This window comes from Heterocephalus glaber, unplaced genomic scaffold (genome assembly GCF_053883595.1).
Source record: "Heterocephalus glaber isolate CG9 unplaced genomic scaffold, H.glaber_assembly_v1.0 deba00001509, whole genome shotgun sequence".
NCBI lineage: Eukaryota > Metazoa > Chordata > Mammalia > Rodentia > Bathyergidae > Heterocephalus > Heterocephalus glaber.
In genome coordinates, this window is record NW_028258325.1 from 5,670,308 (window position 1) to 5,691,361 (window position 21,054).

Consider the following 21,054-nt stretch of genomic DNA (forward strand, 5'->3'; position numbering starts at 1 on the left):
CTATACTGAGGCTTACAGGAAATCATTGGAATGAGAAATCCAAAGGTTCTATGTGAAAAATGACATGCACAGATAAACCTGGGTGGGACCAGTAAGCGTGAGATTTGGTAACTTGGAGAGTTAGGACCATTTTGTAGTCAGAGGTACATCTCATTCTGAGTGGATTCAACCATGCATCTTTTGCATAAAGTACTGCAGCTGAGTCACACATGACACAGGGTATGTTCATGATGGGATTTGCACTGTGAAAGTTGACATAAGTTCTGGTGAATGTGAGAGAGGTGCTGAATCCATCTCTGCCTTTGCATGGAGGGAGATCTTTGACAGGTGAGCCTTTCATGAAATGTGACTCAAACAATTTCCTTTATTTGATGAACTCCAATTGTTGGCATAGATCTAGGTACTTACTGCAGTGGTTATGTGGTTCATAATTAGCTTGGGTACAAGTCAGACAAGGCAGAGGAAGGCACGTTTCCTATCTGTGACAAAGAGGAAATATATTCTAGGTATTTAAAATGCCTTTTAGGTGAGATACATCTCTCACAATGGTCATACTGGCAAACTCCTCCTTTTCCTTTTTTCTGTCACATTGAACTTCCTAAGGATCCCTTTGTTAGAGGGAGGATGCTTATTCATGCAGAATTCTTTACAAAGAATTTTCTTTGTGAAGTGCCACTTTCTTTAGCTTGTAAGCTCTATACTATCTAATCTGGATTTCCACAGGAAGATTCTACTCCTGTTTAGATCAGAGTGGTGCACATGTAATGGGAGTAGAGTGCATCTGTATCCATCACCAGGAGCTTAGAAAAGATAATGGTTCTGCAAGCTTGGCTCCTTTAAGCATATTATGTATCTATTTTCATGCATTGGAAGGATAGGTCAGTACATTCTGATGAGATTGTCATAGTGGACAATGTTTCTCGTTTTACCGAGGTCCAACTTGATGTTTGCCATTGACACTGACTGGGTGTACTTGAGGAATAATTTGTCATTTTTGTAGTCGGTCATTTTTGCCTGGTGCCCTTTAGCTTTCTGTTGCAGACCCTTCAGTCTTCCATTGGAGATTTCATGGATTCTTACAGGATATTTCCATGGGCTCCAGGCCCTCAGCTGGATTCTTCTTATATCTAGTGCATGGACAGATCTTTGTACTCTTTTACATTTGATTTTCTGGGTGGCCATTATGGACCAATCTTGTAAATTTGTATCCTGCATTAAATCTGATTCAGAGCATGTGTGGTCTTTTGAGGAACCTTGCCCGCGTACTGCAAGCTTTTGTGAGCACTGAATTTAACAGTCACTGAATGGTCTGCTTTGCATTAATCTAGGGTAAATCTGGAATCTATGGCTACTAAAATTTGTGTTTTATTTCGCTTTTGTAGTTACCCAAGTGACATAAACCACACTATAGTTGGACTTCAGTTACCAAGAATCCTCTGCATCCAGATCAGTCATCTGTAGGAACTAGGATGGCTTCACTAGGACAAGACATTTATAATCATTTTGGGGAGATCCAACATGTGCTGGTATTTGTAATGTCAGTGGCTTAAACAGTCTTTTCCTGTGAACACAGAATGAAGCACATTTTCACGGAAAAGATAGAATGTGTGGTATCAGTGCTGCAATGATCTGTGGATTGGTGCACTGGTGAGATCTCAGATCACAGGATGTTGCCCTGTCCTTGTGGATTTTTTTGAGCAGGGGCCACTTCTGTCCCCTCAGATGCTTTGGGATCGCTATAGGGAAAGGGAACATTACCAGAGGCCCCTGCAGTGGTCCTGGTCTCTTGTGAGGTAGAAAAGTGGGAAATAGAGAAAACACAGGGACTTCAGAGAAACTGAGTCTCGGGCTGATCTAAGCTGCTCTGGACAGCAAAGACAAAACTCCCAGACATCCAGTGTTCATTACAAGTGTGGGAAAGGGGGGAAGCTGGGGAGGCCTTGGGACAACTGGTGGAAACAAGTATTAAGCAGGCAGGACTGTAGAATGGGGGCACAAGCATATATTTGCTGGAGAGAGCAAATGGTTAATTCAGAGGGGAAGAATTTTTAGCTGGTCAGTTAGTTGACTTTGACTGGGAGTGAACTTGGCCAGGCTCTGCTACTTCCAATATAACATGGCCAAATTATGGAAGTGCAAGAAACTTGTGCTAATACTGGGCTATTACTATAGCCTGCTAACTAGCAGAGCCTGGTAATCCCTGGGAACAACTCTGAAAGAGGACCAAATTTCTAGCCTAAGTGATCTGAAAAAATCCATTCCAAGTCAATTGCTGAATGTACGTTGGATCGAAGGCAACATTTGCTGTCATTATGGGTAATGAGAAGAGGCTTAAGAACAGGAAATGGATACCTAAGTCCCAGAGTTAGCAGGATTTGAAAAATGCAAACTGTCTTGCTATTAAATGACCAAAGAAAGATCTGGATTGTGCTATGTCACCATCATTAAATGATATTCTTTTCTTTTGTATCATATCAGCTACCTTGGAGAAAGGTGTGCCACATCTGAGAACTTTCTCCTCTATTCTGCTGTGACCTGCATGGCATAGGTTGAGTGTGGGGACAGTGGTGGGAGATGAAGAATGAGAAACATGAACACTAAGATGATGCTTGAAAACTGGGACCAGGTGGAGCCATAGCCTGTCAGGAGCTAATGGCTGCCTGGAGTCCTGCATGCTCATTATAACGTAAGACAAACAGAGAAGGTTGGGGTAACTAGTGGTACGTGGCCTCCCTGGCTTAGGCTGAAAATACTATGAATGACTTGTGATTGGGGCATGCTCAGAAAGGGAACAAGGAAGGATACATAATGTAACTGTCTCCTGGGGCTGTGCCATCCAGGGTCTACAATCTTATGTCTTCTGTGGAGGAGAAAGGGAGGAGGCGAAAGGCCATGTTCAGGCACAGCCTGTGGCACTATTCCTTGTGGTGTCCTGGAACATGGAGGAAGCTAGCTGCTGAATATTAGTGACTCCACACACTTCTCCTGTCTTATGCAGGTATGTCTTCAGGAATAGTCCTAGCCCATAGCACCTCTGCAGTCACTTGAACTTAACCCTTTGTGCTGACCTGACTAAAAGTTGGCCAACAATTAAGAGAACTGACATTTTGCACAGTACACTGAGTTAAAAGACACAAATCCTGCAATGTGAAAAAGGTGTGAAATGAATTGGTATGTCTCGCATGGAACATTATGGCTGCTCCTTAAGTGTCTCAACTGACCACCCACAAGTTAAAGTAGGAATGGTTTATTTTAACTCAGTTTATAGAAGTTTCAGTCCATATTCAGCTGGCTCCCAGGCAGGGGGAAGTATGGCAGAGAGGGGCATTGCAGTGAAGAATTAGTCCATAGCAGGCCAGGCAGAAAGCTGTGAGCATTGAGACTCCCTTACCCTCTTTATTCCCTTCAGGTTACAAGCCTATTGGTTGGTACCCACTCACACCAGGGTGGGTCTTCTGTCTTCAGTAAATCCATTCAGCCACACCTAGAATTATGCATGAGTCCACTGATTGGATTAGCAGTTATCACACACTTAATCCATTTTCACACACCCTAGATCCAGCCACCTCTAAAAGCCCCACTTATGAGCACATGAGGCTTTGGGGGATACATTCAGATACAAGGCGTAACAGATGTCTCCTGAGAACAAGAAAAATGTTCAAGGGCTGAGTGATTTTAAGGTGGTCTTAGTTTACTGGGTCTGTCTTCTGGTACTTGAAGATATGTTGCTCCTTTAAGGAGTAAGCATGTTTCTTCCCAGGATTTGCTATATTGATTATCCTCCACCTTAACCTGTCTTCCTTGGGTTTGTATTGGAATGAAGTTGATGTAAGCATGAAGAGATGGGGCCAGGAAGCTTTGACCCACTTCAACCTGGATTCCTCATTTCACTAGAAGGAAGTCATCCAATCAGGTTAAATGTCTGCCTCGGGTGTTTCCTCTATGAATTTACTTTATTTTCCTGTGTTCAGAGACATGGCTCACATCTGAGACCTTGCTCTTTGAGCTTCAGAGCAGTTAGAATCATCTGAGCTCCATTTGCTATGAAGATGTTTCTAATTCCATATAAGTAACTGTTCTTTCCCCAAAGGTCTGGTAACCACAGTTCATGTTTGGGGCACCTCAAGGTGTTGTGAATGATGTCAAGCATAGTGTTTTCAGGACACTGAGGTGTCCCCTGCAGAAATGTGTTAGACTTTGTGTCAGGACCCAGTTTGTTAACTAAACTTGTACTTTGAGGTATAAGTATTTCATTTGCCTATTCCTTCTTTTCAGATTTATATTTAAATTTTACTGTAATGGGATTGACACAAAGGGAGAGGGTAGAGCATGGGGAACATGCAGGGGATAGAGCTTCTATCATGGAGAAGGATGTAAAAAGACCATGGCTGGAGCTTCATTTCCCTCGCTCTCAGGAAGCACCTTTAGTCCTGGTTCCCTCCCTTGACGCTGACCCTGACCCTGTGAGATTCATCTCTTTTGCCTCTGGCCCTTGTGGATCTTTTGATTCCTTTGACTCCACCTGCCCTGACAGATTCTCATCTAGGATGATGCTTAGGGCTTGACCACACAACTTACCTTATGAAGATATAAGCCCTGTTCCTTGCTTCTGTCTCTTCTCAAATCTTACCTTTCTTTATCTCTAGGACAAAATCTTTCATTCCCCTCCTCCCTCTTCTCCCTCTTCTCCCTCCCTCTGGGGTGGGGGTCAGGGGACAAAACCAACTTCTCCCCAGGGAGATGCAGCAGACCTTAGCAGGAAAAGGACCAGAAGGAGAGGAGCAAGAACCACTGGAGAGGAAAGGCTTACAAATCCCTGGGAGGGAACGACGGGGGGTGGGTAACGGCAGTGATTGCTCCTGTCCTCTGCCACTCCTGCCCACTATCATGGGACTCTGACACAACTGAGGGGGCTGGGGTGTGTAAGTTCAACTCTTAATAGAGGGAAGGATCAAGAGAAACATTGAAACCTAGGGAATTTTCCTAGGAATGCATTTGTTCCTTTCTGGAGGCTCTCTGGTTGGTGGGGACTAGTGAGCTGGTTGGGAGAGGAGGCTGTACTAAGGGCTTTCCTCACACCCCACCCACCAACTTTGGAGCTCTCTTGGTCTGGGGGAAAGTGACTGAGAGATCACTGCTGCTATGACTGCCATTAAAGCTGACCAGAACTTTTGTTGCAGATCTCACACACACGAGGGCCCTGCCTGTGCACCTTCATGTGGGCTCAAATACTTATGGAGCTCAACATCCCGTTGCACACATGACTTGGCACTTTCTAGTGCTGTACAGTGTGTGCCCAGAGTCCATCCTTTGTAGCAAAAGCTGCCTTAAGATTCTTACACCTGGAAGGCCCACTCTGAGTACACTTGTCGGATGTGACTGAGATGATCTGGTGGGAGAATCCCTTGTTGCTATGGGCACAGTGGTAGGGCGTGTTCACAGCATCATCCTGTGAATGCACATGGTAGTTTATGAGGTCCTTGTGCTTGAAGTGCTGTGGGCGCACCGGGCATTGGCAGGGCTTCTTGTCCATCCAAGTGTGACAGCTTGTGTCAGTTCTGATGGTAAACATCTCAGAAGGCCTTGCTGCACATCTGCTGGCTCTGCTTAGCTGGGGAGCACTCAGGCTCAGGGGCACCAAGGTGGGGATCTTCGTAGCACCCAAGGGGACCTAGCTGGCCTTGGGTCCATGTGGGTGGCTTGATGCTTCCAGAGGTTTTAGCTGTTCTTGAACTGCTTGGCACTCAGGGCACAGATATAGTGACCTCTTGCTCTTTGTCTTGTTCAAACCAGATGCAACAAGGGACCATGGTGACTGTTGAAGTGGGAGTGATGATGCAGGTGGTGGGGCTAAAAGGGAGGGGTAGGGTACCCCTCATTTCACCTATTCCTATTGAAGGTAAATTCTGTGTAATTTCATGAATGCCTTGAATTTAGACCCAAGCCATAGGATCCTGGTCAAGGAATGTAAAGATTTGTGTTCATTCTCTGTATTCTTTCCACAATTAAGTAGCAGACTACCTTGGACAAAGGCTAAGCACTTGTGCATAAGCCTTTGAGCTTCTGTAGTCCATGGCACCATGAAATTGTACAGAAGTTGGCTACTATCCTGTGGCTCTGAGGGCAGTTCCTCACGAGAGAGGGCAAGGTCTTTGGGAAAACTTGGAGGAAAAGGGAAGGTGGCTCACTTCTCAGCTGTGGATGAACAGCTTTGATGACCAGAAAAGGGGATTCTTTATATTCATGTGGCTCTTCAGTGTGAAGAATGACAGAAAATTGGAGGTTACTTCTACTCTTATGGATCCTTCTTATAGGAGCCAGCCTATGAATTTGTCCTGATTGAGCGGTCAAAGAGGATTAAAGACAAGAGACAAAGATAATTTCATAAGAGGGGATCAGGGGACTCCTGCCTCTAGTGAACAAAAACCCCTGAACTGTCAGTGCTTCTTACTTTTAGACTAACACAAGCAAGCAAGACATATGATGCAGGGATTACAGAAAGTTCCTCAGGTGCTCATTTGTAGACTGCACCCAAAGGGTATTTTCTTTAATCAGACATCAGCAGCAGTTGACTTTTTCCCTGAAACTGGCTCGCACCAGACTGCCAGCATGTAGCCCATGGGAGGAACAGCTGGGTATCTCCTCCCTCATGTCCCAAGGAGAGGCCTCAGTCCTCACACTTAATTTCCCACATCTCCCCCTTTTTATTTTTGTAATTGCAGAAGCTGCATCAATGTAAGTTGAGGTTGAACTTGTCTTAAATGTGGCTGGGTTTTTCATCTGAGGTGGCAGATTACAAGCAGCACAATGAAGCACAGGGTTAGAAATCTCAGTAATCCTATATACATCCCAAGGTGGGCCTTCATGTAAGTCCAAGGGTTCAAGTTATCTAAAGCTTGTGCAAATGAGCCCACTCTTGGACTTGTTAAAGTCAGCATCCTGTTGTATCATAGAAAGTGGTGCTTTTTGTTACATAAATATCAAAGTAAGGTTTCTGCTAAAGGCACCTTGCTGGTGTCTTTTTACTGACTCCCAGGGGTGAGTAGCTTTATTATATGTAAGGGGTGTAATACAAAATTGTATAACATTGAAATGACTATGGAGTCCTTGTAATTGTAGACTCACTAGTTGATCACCTAACCCCATGACAGCGGACTCAAACGCTGACCTCAGACTGCAATTTAGCATCAATGGCATGCTGTAGACACCATCCTTTATCTGCAGTATGGATCCAATTATTAACAAAATGGGCCATTTAAATATTGCTTGTTAATGCTATGGAAGTAATAGTTACAGAGGTAAACAAAAGCATTAAGGACACTAGTCCTGCCACAATCAAACTGGTCATTCTTTTACTTCTATGGCTCATATGGTGGGAAAGTGATTGTAAAGTATACATTGTTGGATTATCTTCCCAGGGTTCTGTCAAATTTACAGGCAGCCATACCCCAGGCATTCTCCTGAGAACTGGCACTGTTTGGTTAGCAGGAGGAGAGGAAATGCAATGTGTTAACATGCAGTTTTGGCCTGTAAAATGAGGTGTTGCCATCCAACATTTCCATAAGGAAAAACACATGGGTTGTAGACACATACTGTAAAGATTGTGGAACTGTTAAGTGTTAGACGAACTATTTAAATGAATCAGGTTGCCTTACCATTTTTTGTCCACAATGAAAGACTAATCCTATTTTCCATAAGGATCTTTGAGTTGGGCTGTGTTGGCCTTCTTTACCAATCTGAGAGAGGTGGGGGTGAACCTGGTACCATACCATGCAAGGAGTGGTTAAGCCTCTGAGTGTATAGCTGAGTGATTCCGGCTGCCATTAAAGGAATGATACCAATGCCATCACAAACCTATGCCACTCTGAGTGATTGTTATGGTGACCATTGAGCTGACCATGTGAGCTCCAATGTATGATTTGAGTGTCCCCAAGTGTGTGTTGGCTCCCAAGATCCCCTTAGCACTTTGTCCGAGGTGGTGGGGCATGTCATTGTTATCTTGGGTGTATATACAGGACAGGGTGGAACAGCAGGCATAGATTTATTAGTCTGGCTTTCAGATATCTTGATGGATCCCAATCCTATGATAATGAGTTGGGATCCATAACGAGGCATTTGGAACTGAGGTATGTATTACTCCTGTGCATTGGGTAGAGTTCATTCTTATGTTCCATGCACAGTGGAGGTGTATCAAATTGGGCAGTATAATTTATAGTTGCATTAGTACTTTCAAAAGACATCACAAAAGGGCCTAGAACCTATTCTAGTTGATTATAATATATATCAGGAGGAAATTCATACCATGTAATGGGCTTCAACAAAGGAGAATTGGGCATATGTGCCCAGTAGTGTTCCTCTCCCATGCCAGGTATACATACAGGCACTGATCATAGCAATGAGTGTATTTTCCACAGTCTTTGGTTACCCTGACTTTGCACTAGATTCTCTGGTTGAGTAGTCTTCTTTAACTGACCTCATGTAATGGGTTTGTCAGCTTAGGTAGAGTTTAATGCTTGGTACTATTTGGTCCTCCAGGTTTTAAGCTGCAAATGCCTTAACTGGAGGATGTGGGGATAGCAGGCTCCACCATGGGGTGATTGTTTCTTTTGTGCCTCTCTGTGTGGCTGCATGCTCTCAGAGGGCACCCACACTGACTTTCCATCCCCTGAAATAATACAAGCATAACCTCATCCCCACATTAATGACCCAGGACCTTCCCATTTCCTGTTTATGGGGATCTCCATGGCACTCAGGCTTCTCCTTCAGAACACTTTTCTTGTCTTTTCCAACGTAACTTGGCTGGGGTAAATCCTTCTGTGCTTAAATTTTAAAATTAAGAGTAAAGGTGGCAAGATCAAGTGAGGATTGTGGTTTATTTGACCAGGATACTCCTGTTTGTTTTCATAACTGCTGTTTGTAGGGTCAGATGTGCCCACTCACCAATAACTTGCCCTTGTGGATTATAAGGGATGTTGATAGTGTTTGATACTCCACAGGTTTAAGAAGTGTTGGAGGGCTGGGGATTTAGCTCAGTGGTTTCACTGCCTGCTGCGCAAGCTCAAGGACCCGAGTTTGATCCCCGGTACCAAAAAAAAAAGTGTTGGAAAGAGGTACTGAGGTAAGTGGGGCCATTATCAGTTTTTATTTTTTGAGGGATCCCCAATTTTGTGAATGTGGCCAAGCAGTGCTGTTGCACATATCCAGCAGTATCTACTGCATGGGATGTAGCATGCATGAAATATGAAAAGGTGTCAATGCTAATGTGCACATGTTGGAGTTATCCTAAGGATGGGATGTGAATGATGTCCATTTGCCATGTTAATACCTTGGAGACCACAAGGGTTACATCTTTTGGAAGGAATAGATGTGGGTAACATTTGACATGTGGGGCAAGACTGTACAAACAGCACAAGCCTGAGATTTTAAAATTTCTAGAAATTTTAAAGGTGGTCAGTGCATGGGTGTTTAGATCAAAGTATGAGTGCGATACTTTTGCTTTTTGGAATATGGAGGTGATGAGCACATGGCCCTTTTGATTTTCTTCAGACAAGGGTACTGGCAACCCTGAAAGAGCACAAATTAATGTAAAAGGGGTGGGTTCAATTTTGAATAGCCCACTGTAAGCAAAAATGCTAAGCACAGAATCTAAAGTCCTTTTAATTGTAGCAGTTTCAAGTTGGGAGTTGACATTGACAGTGTATGCAGAGTCACATACGATATTAGTAGGAATATCTTGAGTCTTTTCAAAGACCCTTATAACCGGCATCAGTTCTGAATGTTGAGCTGAGAGATTATGAAGTAACTGTTCTCTTGATTTTGGTCTGAATAATAGGAACATAGACACTGGAAGACCCATCAGTGAAATATGTCTGGGCAGAGAGTATAGGAGTAGTGCACAATAATTTGGCTAAGACGAAAGGATGTTGCTGATAAATACTTTCTCCCAGACAGATTTTTGCAATTTTATCAATTTCCTCTAAATAGTCCATGAAAGCTATTTGCCAGGGGAGAGAATGCTGTAAGAGTGAAGCATTCTAAGCTATGTCTATAGGTATTGTAATTTTATGGGGATCGTATCTGAAAAGCTCTATTACTTGGCATCAAGACTGTTGTATGAGTTTAGCCATAAGATCAATATACATTTGGAAACTCATGGCTAGATAGTTAAATAGTGCCACTTAATAGGAGCAAGCTCAGAATCAATTATTTGCCCACTCAATGCTGTGGGAGAGTGAGGGGTAGATAATATGAAGAGGATGACAGGTGTAGTGGTCTCTACCCCTAGGACTTGTCATTGGGAGAGAGCCTTCTCCTTAAGATGAAGTTCCTTTTGTGCCTTGAGGGTTAATTGCCACAGGGATTGTGGGTTAGGGTCTCCTTGCAAGGTATCATATAGGCATTTCAGTTGCTATGTAGCTATGCCTAATTTTGGATGAATTCAATTAATGTCCCCAAGGAGTTTTTGAAAATCATTTAAAGTTTGCAACATTCGTTCACAAGGACAATTTCTGTACACAAATAGCTGGATCAGTCACCAAGTTGCCCAGGTACTACTAATACTGAATAGTTTGAACCTTTTTGGGGCAAAGCATAAACCGCAATTTTTGTAAGTCCTGCTTAACAAAGAAAAAGTTGATGGAGCCTAGAAATTGAAGTGGTAGCTAACTCAATAACCATAAAACAAATAATATAAGCTTCAGGGAAGTGTTCTGGGCATGGGCCAAAGCCTTTCCAAAAAAATGTTGGCACAAAATGGGGCTATTAAGCATTCCTTGTGGCAAAAATGATCCAATGGTACAGATACAAAGGCTGTGGAAAATTTATCAAGAGAACTGAGAATGCAAATATGGGGCAATCCTAGGAGCATAAAGGGATGGTGAAAACAGCCTTTAAGGTTAGTGACCATCAGGCCAGTCATGTGGGACTGATGGTGAAGGAAGGGGACCTGTAGGTTGTAGTTTAGCATTTATTGCTCATAGGTCTTGTAACAAATGCCATTTTTCCTGATTCCTTTGGGATTACAGAAACTGGGGTATTCCAAGGGCTAGTAGTGGGGCTCTGTATGTCCCACTATCAATTGGATCCTGACCAGTGAGCGTACCTGGTGAAGCTTCTGAATAAGGGGCCATTGATCCACCCAAACAGGGTCCTCAGATTTCCATTCCAAAGGAAATGTGGATGAAATATGGGATGGTTGTACATTTTCCCCATGATCTTAGAAAGCTGGGGACTTATATATTTAGCAAATGCAAGACAATTCCTCCCTGAAGCTAACTCTCTCCTTGGAAAGTCCCCTTTGATTCCCAGGGCCTGGAATTTGCTTTTATTTCTCCCTTTAGATTGAGCAATTCTTATCACCATTTGATTCTTGTCAAGAAACTTGCAGCTCAATGTCACGATGTCCTCAGTGTGCAGATCCCAGCCTGGATTTGTTACTACCTAGGAGTCTCAGTCTGACTTTGTTGTTCTTAGAACATTTGCTGGTACATATGTAGTTTGGGCAAATGCTGAGTAGGAAACTTAGGGAGCACTCTCAACCTACATCGATGGTGCAGGTGACGTGAAGGCTATTCCTGAAGGACAGGTACTCTTGACCCAAAGCCATCTTTGCCTTTCTTGAGGCAACATCATCTTCTGATGACTTCAGACCATCTTCAGATGCTAAGGGAGACAGAAGTAAAATCCTGTGTCACTTAGTTTCCCAGAAGATCAGACATCACGACATATATTGCAAGGATCTGACTCAGATGAGTGTGAATCCAAGTCAGGAAGCCACAGGGCCAATACCAAAGGGTAGGGTGAATCATGTTTCTATTTTATAGAAAATGCTTACAGATCTATTGCCAACTTCCTTTTGGACATGGAATACTAAGATTGCAGACATGCTTGTTGCATGAGGAATTGAGGCCAGGGCAGCTGGTCACAAGGGGTCACTGCCTTCATATATATGCTGTCGGTTTGGAAAAGTGACATACATTATTCTACCAGAGGTTCAACAGCCTTCTCTTGGGCATAAACACAGAAGGCTTCAGATCTCTTATCCTATTAAGGTCCATACCTTATGAAGTATTCTCCCCAGGCTGACCATGAATAGACCACTGTGGCTAATGGGAGAGGTCAACCTGGCAATTAGGGAAGTTGCCTAGAGATATAATCTTAGTGCTCATGTATCTGCTGAAATCCAGGCTGTCAGACCAGAGGATGCCTTTTCCTTGGGAATCCCTGGAGATTCCCTGGGACTGCCAGGAGAACACAGCCTAGTGAGGATGCCTTTGCTAGCTCATGATTGCCTTTCCATTTCCTCCTATTCTTTAAGGCAGTGAATATTTGAGCATTGCCCTCTGCTAGCTTCTTTGAAGTGGTTGAACCATTTTCAAGAAGGTTTCTTGCCTGCTATGGGGAAGTTATCTAAGGTTGACCATATAGCTCACTTATATTTACCACTAGCATGGCCTATTGTCTTGTTCTTTGGTTCTCCATATAGAATGGCCCTGATATTTCCCCCATTAAATTGTGCTGTTTTGTGAATGACTTCTATTCTCTAGTGGTCTGAGTGTACATAGTCCAATCTTCATGCAAATCTGAATATTTCTGTATGACCAGCTGGGATTTTAGGAGCTCCCAAAAGCCACTACATGTGCAGGTATTGTTCTGAGCTTAGGTGATACACATCTAGGACATTTCCAGTAGAATCTTAGTTTTCCTGAATTTCAGTTTTGAAGATACAGTACCAACAGGTCCCTCTGTCCTCCCTCCAGTGGTCTAGATACATTCCATTTGGAACATGAAGTATTTTCATGCCCGTGTGCTTGGTCAGGTTACTTGCTGCCCTTGCAGACATCAACCAGGCTAGTAGATCCAATGGATCTGTTTGAATATAGTCACCTTGGCTGGCTCCCTCCATAGTCTTGACAAACTCCCATTGGTAGAGCTATTTCTTGACATCTTCAGCTCTAGTGGTGCTGCTAAACATAGCAGGTGGTCATAACTGCCATTATTCTGGAACTGGAAAGACTGGAATATGGTGGGAGATGGTAACAGAGCAGCTGAAGTTACAATTCAAAGAAGGCTCTCCATCACAGGTTCTGGAGATGGCTCAATCAGATTTCTGAAACTTACTAGACATGGAGGCTATGTATTTACCCTGAGATTTTGTAGGTGACTCATGTGACATAATCCTGGAACTTTGGTATGTTGTCTAGTGCAGATCCATTTGTGGTACTTTGAGCTATGGAATGAAGCCTGCTTGCAGAATTTATGGGACCCCAGCCATTAGGAAGTGGCAGATGTGTCTCTTGGCACAGAGATATCAGGATCCTATGCTTTTCTTTGTACCCCACATGAAGCAAAAGTAGTTTGCCAATTGTAGTATAGGTTATGTTCTGTAAGTAACTTCATGGATGGTCTGGTATCTAAGGCTTAGACTTTGAATTGGCTGGGGGCTGAGAGCTGAGTGCTGGTCAGCTTCAGCTTCTAGGAAGAAATGCAGTGAGATGAGAGCCTTGCACAGAACGAGCACCTGGTTGGGACCACAGAGGTTGGGATCATGGAGTCTTGAATTCAATGCTCTGTTTCCAGGTCTGGCCTCTGGAAAAGTGATTGGCAGACTGGCCCCCTGGTTCCAGGTTTCTAAATGTATTAAAATTGTCTGTTTCTAGAATGAAGTAGGCAAAAGCCAAGTTGTCTTTAATGTCTGTCTACTCTTGAAGGCAGCAATGCCTTGGCAAAGGAAAGGTGTTTGGGGAAACTGAAGAGATGGGTGGAAGATGGCTTATTTCTGCTCTAGGCAAAAAGCTACAATCTGTGTTGGACGTAACTTTTGTAATGTCACACATCTCTCAAAGCATATAAAGACCTTACCTGTATTCCTGGACAAATTGCTAAAATTTTCTCTTCCAAAGGTATAGTTTCTTCTGTCTCCCAATCTCAGTACTGTTGACACTTGAGGCTGGATGATTCTTTCCTTCTAGTAGGCTGTGCTACGTATGGTTGGCTTTTGCAGCTTCACTGAACTGTGAGGTGGGGCACTGCCTGTAGAGTGGTGCAGCTCAACTGATTTGTAGGACTATACATGAATAGTCTTGAAGGTAGACAAAGTCAGCTGACACTGAAGGATGAATGAGAAGATGCTAGCATAATTGGCATTTCATAGAAGGAAGAAATCTAAGAACTAAATATGGGGGTAAGTAGAGGGTAGATTGGCCATGATGTTGTAGAGCCTTGTGCAGAGATGCCTTACTTGTATGTAGTTTGGTTTTTTTCTTTTAAAGGTATCCCAACTTGTTAGGTAATCAGTATGGCTTCCTGATGACGTGTGATGTTTTTATCAGTACCTGTGCTCTATGGCATCATCCTGGCCATAGAAGCTGGCTGCACCATATGGTGCCCACTGGGATCATCTTAACCTGACTCTGACAATGCTCTTCTGGCTGACCTCCTATGAGTCTCTGCTACTTGAGTCAGATGCCAAATCTTGGGAATTTACAAATCCTTAGGGTAACTGTGCCTTTCTTACCATACTAGACACTTACAGTGGCACCATTGCTATGTACTGTGCTAAGTGGGTGGAGTGGAAAATGTACACTTGTGCCTTAGTGGACTCTGGAGTGTGAGACTTATCTGCAACTTTTAAGTTCATGTTCATTCTTGAAGTCTAGGAGATCATGTCAGGTGGTTGTGCTTTACATCTGGGACCATGTTACAGCCAGAAAAACCTTTTAGCTGAATTTAAATATGCCCTTGAAATAAGCTTCCCATTTGTAAGTAAAATCATACTATTTGCCTTATAATCCATGAGGCATGACTAGGGAATGTCAGCATGTTGGCAGATGCCAAGCTCTGTACCCATGTTGGGAGGGACCTCTGAGAGGTGACACTTCACAGCATACCTTACAGTTTAAGACAACATTCCTTCATTTTGTTGACCTCAAGCTTTGTTAGTCACAGCTGTAAGAAACTGAAACTCTCAAATGATGCATACCTGTGGAAGGGGATCACATCTTTTATCCATGTGATGAATTAGTTGTATTTGCCCAGGTGGCATTCTGTTCTGTCTTTATAATCGGGAAAACTTTAACTGGTGATTAGAAATCTTCCTGTTTTTCACCAGCTTCAAGATGGGTGTCAAAGACTTTGTCCATCTTGTTGGAGACTGGTATAGTAGCTTTGTTTTGTAAAAGCAAGAACATATTTCCTACATTCAAGAAATCTGGATGTAAGGCTGGCACATACCCTTTTTTGAATGCTACCTCATTTTTCAGGGGATAGTAGATTACAAACTAAACATGGGGTGTTTGTGCAGATCAGGTGGTCCATGAGGACAGCCCTATAAATTTTATGTGAAAACACTGTGCAGAGCAAAATCTGCAGTCCTCCAAAGGGACTCTGAAACACAATGATCGTACATTGAGTATATGTAAACCAAGGCAGATGTTTTCTGGGGTAGGCTTGGGTTTTTCCAAGTATTATAAATGTCCTAGTTAAATGGTGGGCCTTGTCATGTTATATTTAATACTTCCTGACAGTTATAAAGTGGGAGACAGTCAATAACCTGGCAAGGATAAAGTTCTCTAGAAGCTCTACTTCATGTAAAAGACTTGTATCTGGAATGGTTTGCCAGCTGTTTAGAGAAGGAAGCATGTTCCCCATCCTTGTCATTTCCATAGCTCTTTAGGAAGTAGTCTGACAGTTTAGCATGCTGGGGGATCATCCAGCATTGTCCTTGGGGAACCATACTTGTGTAAGGGAGAGGATGGAGCCAGGAATGAGTAGCAGAACTTGGCATGCAGCGTGGGTCTGACAGTTGAAGTGGTCTGAGTTGAGATGTCTTAGGCTGAAATCAGGCCTTGATATTCCATCAATCTCACTGGCTGTGGGCTAAGGAAGACCAAACATTCTCACCAATAAGGGGCATGCCCTTCCATGTTCCTTGGGCTAAATTGGATCTATTTCTCCACATACATTTGAGAAATACTTTATCCACAATTTGGATGGAACTCTCTTCCCAAAGAGAAATCCAGGAATAGGTTTAGTGGGATAAGCTTTAGTTTTATTTTAATTGGTCTCTGTTGTCAATTGTATTAGTCATTTTTCTATTACTGGGGCAAAATACTTGGCACCTGCAACTTAGAGGAGAGACTGACTTTGGCTCACAATTTCAGAAGGTTCAATGCATAGTTCACTGGCTTCCTGGCAGCAATGGCATGGTGGAAGAAAGCTGCTCAAACCATGGCATCCAGGAAGCAGAAAGAGAGCAAGGGAGATACCCTCCAATGACATGCCCCTAGTGAGCCACCTCGTAACTACCAGGGCCCATTTCCTAATAGAATATTCAGCTATGAACTTATTGATCCATGAAATATAGGCATGCATATAGCCCTCAATCGAATCACCACCTGAGAGCCCCACCTCCGAATACATGAGCCTTTGAGGGGCGTTTTAGGTCTAAACCATAATGTTCTGGTTCTGGTCCCTGGCTCCTTCTGAAGATAACACCCTTCCATGTCTCACTCCCACCACCCAACCAGGTCTCAGCTCCTAAACAGCACAGTCAGCTAGGAATTTGCTAATGGATTAGTCCACTGAGTATGACACCTCCATTCTCCAATCACTTTTTGGAAGTCCAACCTCTAAACACGAGACTTCTATGAGAACATTTTAAACTATAACTCCAACATTCTTCATCTCCTGATGGTGACCCTTGATCATTTACCATCTCCACCATCCTGTCTAGTTGTCCTTTCAGCCAGCACTTCTGGTCTGGTTGGCTTACCTGGTGCCATAACTGGAATCCTCCTTGAAGTGTGCATGCCCAGTCACTATATCCTCCTAGGTTAGGGTTGTAGGCTTTCCCTCTTCACTTGGTGTCACAATTGGGAAAGGACTACCAAGAAGTATTGAAGGGAGTCATTTGTACTAAACATTCTGCCCTTACCCAATTATGGCTCACTAGGCCTGGATTTTCTGGCTTATCAAAGTCAAATACCTATGCCAAGATGGAACCCAAAGTGTCTCCTGGCAGAAAAATTGTTTCTGCTTTCATGTTTTGCAGGGTTGGAGGTACTGATCCCTAAAATTCACGAACAGAATCATGCATTCTTCAATGGAGTCATTGAGAATAATGGCAAGTGGGCTTTTGCTGCTCCTGCTCCTTCCTACCAGATACTGTGATCAGTAACAGTGACATTTAAAAGTACTTGAATCAAATGTGTGCTGCATCCTGGATGATTAGCATCCTGTCCATAGAAAATACTGATGGCCTGCTGTAGGCATAGTTGAGACACCATTCTAGCTATCTGGAATTAGCAGACAGTTGGTGTAGTAAGTGGTATGATCATTGGATTCCAGGGTTTTTGGCCATACCTGCACATTTTCCACTGAAGTGGATGCCCTTGTCTGATGTTCTATGGGACACTATATTTTGGATCAAATGCTCCAAGACCTTAGGCAGTGGTGCTGGATAAACACCTGTGGATAGGCAATTTATACAATGGGAGTAGGTATCATTCATCTGAGAACCAAACATTGCCTTTTCTAGTGCAGCAGAAACTCATGGTAGTCAACTTTCTACCAGGTGGCTAGTTGGTGAGTCACCATGGGGAACAGGATTGTACTGGGAGCTTGACATTGATCATTCACTCTATCTAGAGATGGTAGTGGGTTGGTCATCCTTGCCAAGCCAGGAGCCCTTGCTGTGGTTTTCTTCTGCATAGATGGCCTTTATGTCCTTGGCCACCCCAGTTTTGGCTTGATGGGACATGGGGGCAGTGGCTGAATAACTATCAATGATTTCTGTGGTAGATGATCTCTAGTGGGCCTCCACCGCAGACCTCCCTGTCTCAAATCTTCCAATCTTTTTTCTCACAGGTTGCTGCTTGGCTGGTCAGGCTGTGGTCACTGCCAGTGAATTCATGTCTGTTCTGACCCCAGAAAACTTTTGTACACAAAGTGGATGACCAAATATGTTGCTAGAAATATTGTCTACTTGGATTATTTTCCTGTTTTTTTAGGTTACAGATTTATAAACCTAGACCCTTCATCAGTTATCTGGAATGAATTTCATATTGGAGCGTAGGGGTGAGCTAAAGGAAGGGTACTGGTTTAACAGTGGTCCATGAGGTGCAGCTTGCTGGACCCAAGTCCTCCTCAGTTCCATACAGACAACTTCTGCTTCATGGATTGTGGTTGGGCCCATCCTAATGTATGCACTGGTGGTCTGATAGAGCCTAGCTAACAGTGGGGAGCTGTGTTTTCATATTCATTTAATGCTTCATGGTTGAGCTCCCTTTCTACCAGGGCCTAGTTGTGTGCCAGGAGATGTCTTAAAAAGGTAATTCATGGCTACAGGTGGCTTGGCCATTTTTTGGTTCATTTTTGATGAACCTTGGACTTGGGTCTCTATGTATAGGACACCCTGTAGTGTCACTATGAGATGTCCCAGTGAGCAAAGTCAGAACAAAAATTTCATGCGATCCTGCAGTAGCTCTGGAGCTCAAGTTGCTGACTAGATGTTCTGCACTGGGCTAAAATGGCTTTTCTGTATCCACATTGAGAGGTCATCAGATGTGGGCTACTGTCAGAGGGAGTTTACCTTGGGTTAAAGTGGATCTCTCCAGCAAAGTGAATACTTCAAATTCTTCAGCTTTTCAACCCTTTCTGCAGGCAGCACTCCCTGAAGCTGGGGGCACCAAAGCCTTCTTGAAAGGGCTCCAAGTGAGGTCTTTGAGTAATGTCAGCCATGATTGAGATGTACTGTTTCTGTTTATATCCTCCTTTCTGTAGCGTTCCTCACTTTATCCTTATACCAGCTTTTTTTCTTTGTACAGTTGGCTTTTATAACTGTACCAACCAATGACAAGTCACGCAGAGGAAATGGAATGAGGGATAAACACTGACTCTGAACATTCACTGATAGTTATCTGGTCCCTAATTCTAGAAGGAAGAAATTCGAGAGTTTTTGAGTGTGAGGGTGAACTTGACTTTGTAGAGAGATTCTCTTCAGATTGAACAGATCATGTCTAAATCTGCTGATCTATTCTGAGTGATCTGCACAAAAGTATATACATATGATTTCGGGAACTTGAATACAAAGAATATCCTGAATCCTTGAATCATGCATGACCTAAGGAAAGGGGATGGAGTTCCTGCATTTGGAGGCAGAATCTCCAAAAACATAGGATTGATTCTATGAACAGGAAAAAATAGCTTAGAACTCAAACTTTTGTAGTAGACAGGTCTACATCCACGTTTGGAGGCTCCTGGTAAAATACAGCCATTTCAGTACATATATTGATTCTTCTGTTGCTGCTTAATTGCTAAATGGGTACCCTTTTCTGGCCATTTTCAACAGCTAGATCTCTTTAGAAGAGTCTATATAGTGGCAGTTCTTGGGTGTTCCAGGCACTTTATTAAATATGATCACAGTAAAGATGGATGTGTTTTCTGGGGCTAGTTTTACCTTAGCCTTGGGCTACTTACTGGCTCCCAAGGCCCCTCTTCATCACTGTTTTCCTGAGCTTGCCTTGGTCCAGAGGCTCATACCAGTGGTACTACAAAGTCATGAGATGATTCTTGCATTTAAGTAATACAAGAAAATGTGTGGCATTTTCCTAAAGTTGTTTGGATAGTATGGCTCTTCTACAGTTTCATTTGCTGTATATTGAATGGTTAGGAAATGAATTTGAGGAAATATTGAGAGAGATGGACCTAGGCAGCTGCTATTGTCTTCATCCCTTTTATTGATTTTTCTTTTTTTTACTCTTTGGTATGGGGATTGAACTTAGGACCTTGCGCTTGTGAGGCAGGCACGGCACCACTGAGCTAAATCCCCAGCCCCTTCAGCTACTCTTTTGTTCTCTTTAAAAGCTTAGCTTTCTAACATGTGATTGAAATAGATTTTATCATGTCATAATTTGAGACATGAGAAATGTTCCTGGATGAGAAAAATGTGACACAAGCCATCTGCTTTGCCTTCCTAGGCAATTTTCAGTAATGTCTTTCTCAAGTGAGGCGCTTTCCAGCCTGAGAATTTGCTCAGCTGGATGTTTCCATTTGCCTTAGGATCATGGGACTGTCTAGGGTGGATTTCCTATTAGCTACCATGGGCTTTTTCACTTTTCCTGAAATATGCTGCCTCTATAGCTACATTTCCTCTGGAGGAATGACTAACACTTCAAAACCCAAGATTCATTCCATTAAGTACATCCTTTTTTTTTAGAAGTTTGGTTTTCTAGTGTTTGAGGTTGCTTGATCATTATTCAGTAGCGTCGACCATGCTGGGGGACTGAAATTCTAGTCTTTATTCAGCGTACAAGGACTTAGTCTTTAGACTTTCTTATTGTCCCTTGCCACCTGCTAGGACCACAGTTCTAGGCTCTGACTGAGTGTATTGAGGGCTAGGCTGATGTTAATTTTTAGCCATGCTTTCCATATGGCTCATGAGACTACTTCATGATATAGGGGCCTCCCACATCCCATGTGTCCTAGAATGGTCTCCAGTTCTGATCCCTGGCCAGTCCTGCCTGCATTAGATCTTGATTTGTATATTGGACACCAGTACCCTTGCTTTATGGTTACTCATATTGAAGTCAGTCAAAAGAAGATGGCACAGTGCAGGAAGCAGGGCCTAAGACCTGAGAGCTACAGTGTCAGTGATCTCTCCATCTCATGTATGTCCAGGCTGTGTGCATCACTGTGGATGGTGCTTAGATCTCAGCCTCATAGTATCCTGTTATCAGGTGAGGTTTCCTGATGATTTTGACTCCAGGTAATCCTCACAGAATTTCCCTCCTTTGCTCACCAGAGGTGAGCAGCACTCTTGGACAAAGCTGCTGCTTGTCACTCATCAGAAGATCTTTAAAGGAGTTTTCCTAAGCCATGTACCTCTAGCACAGAGGTTAGCATGGGCCACATGACTCTTCTGGCAGTAGTTCCCTGCCTCTATCCCTTCTTTGGGGTGCTTCCATGTTATTTTCACATCCCTCTAAAATAAAAATTCTCTAAGATGACATCAGCTCCTTCTGTAAGACTCATAATTATAATTAAACCCATATACTA

At 43.2% G+C, this 21,054-nt stretch overlaps 1 long non-coding RNA gene and 1 pseudogene across 2 annotated transcripts in view; both read left to right on the forward strand.

The window, feature by feature from the left end:
* The window catches only part of LOC110349697 (uncharacterized), a 196,577-nt gene that overhangs the window by 51,076 nt on the left and 124,447 nt on the right, over positions 1–21,054 (forward strand). The window lies entirely within an intron of this gene.
* Positions 1–21,054, forward strand: part of LOC147825055 (CKLF-like MARVEL transmembrane domain-containing protein 8 pseudogene) — a 92,846-nt pseudogene that overhangs the window by 26,797 nt on the left and 44,995 nt on the right. Inside the window, exon 1 of the transcript XR_015441270.1 lies at positions 1–21,054. This exon is cut by the window's left edge and continues 26,797 nt beyond it; it is cut by the window's right edge and continues 44,995 nt beyond it. The product of XR_015441270.1 is annotated as a CKLF-like MARVEL transmembrane domain-containing protein 8 pseudogene (transcript).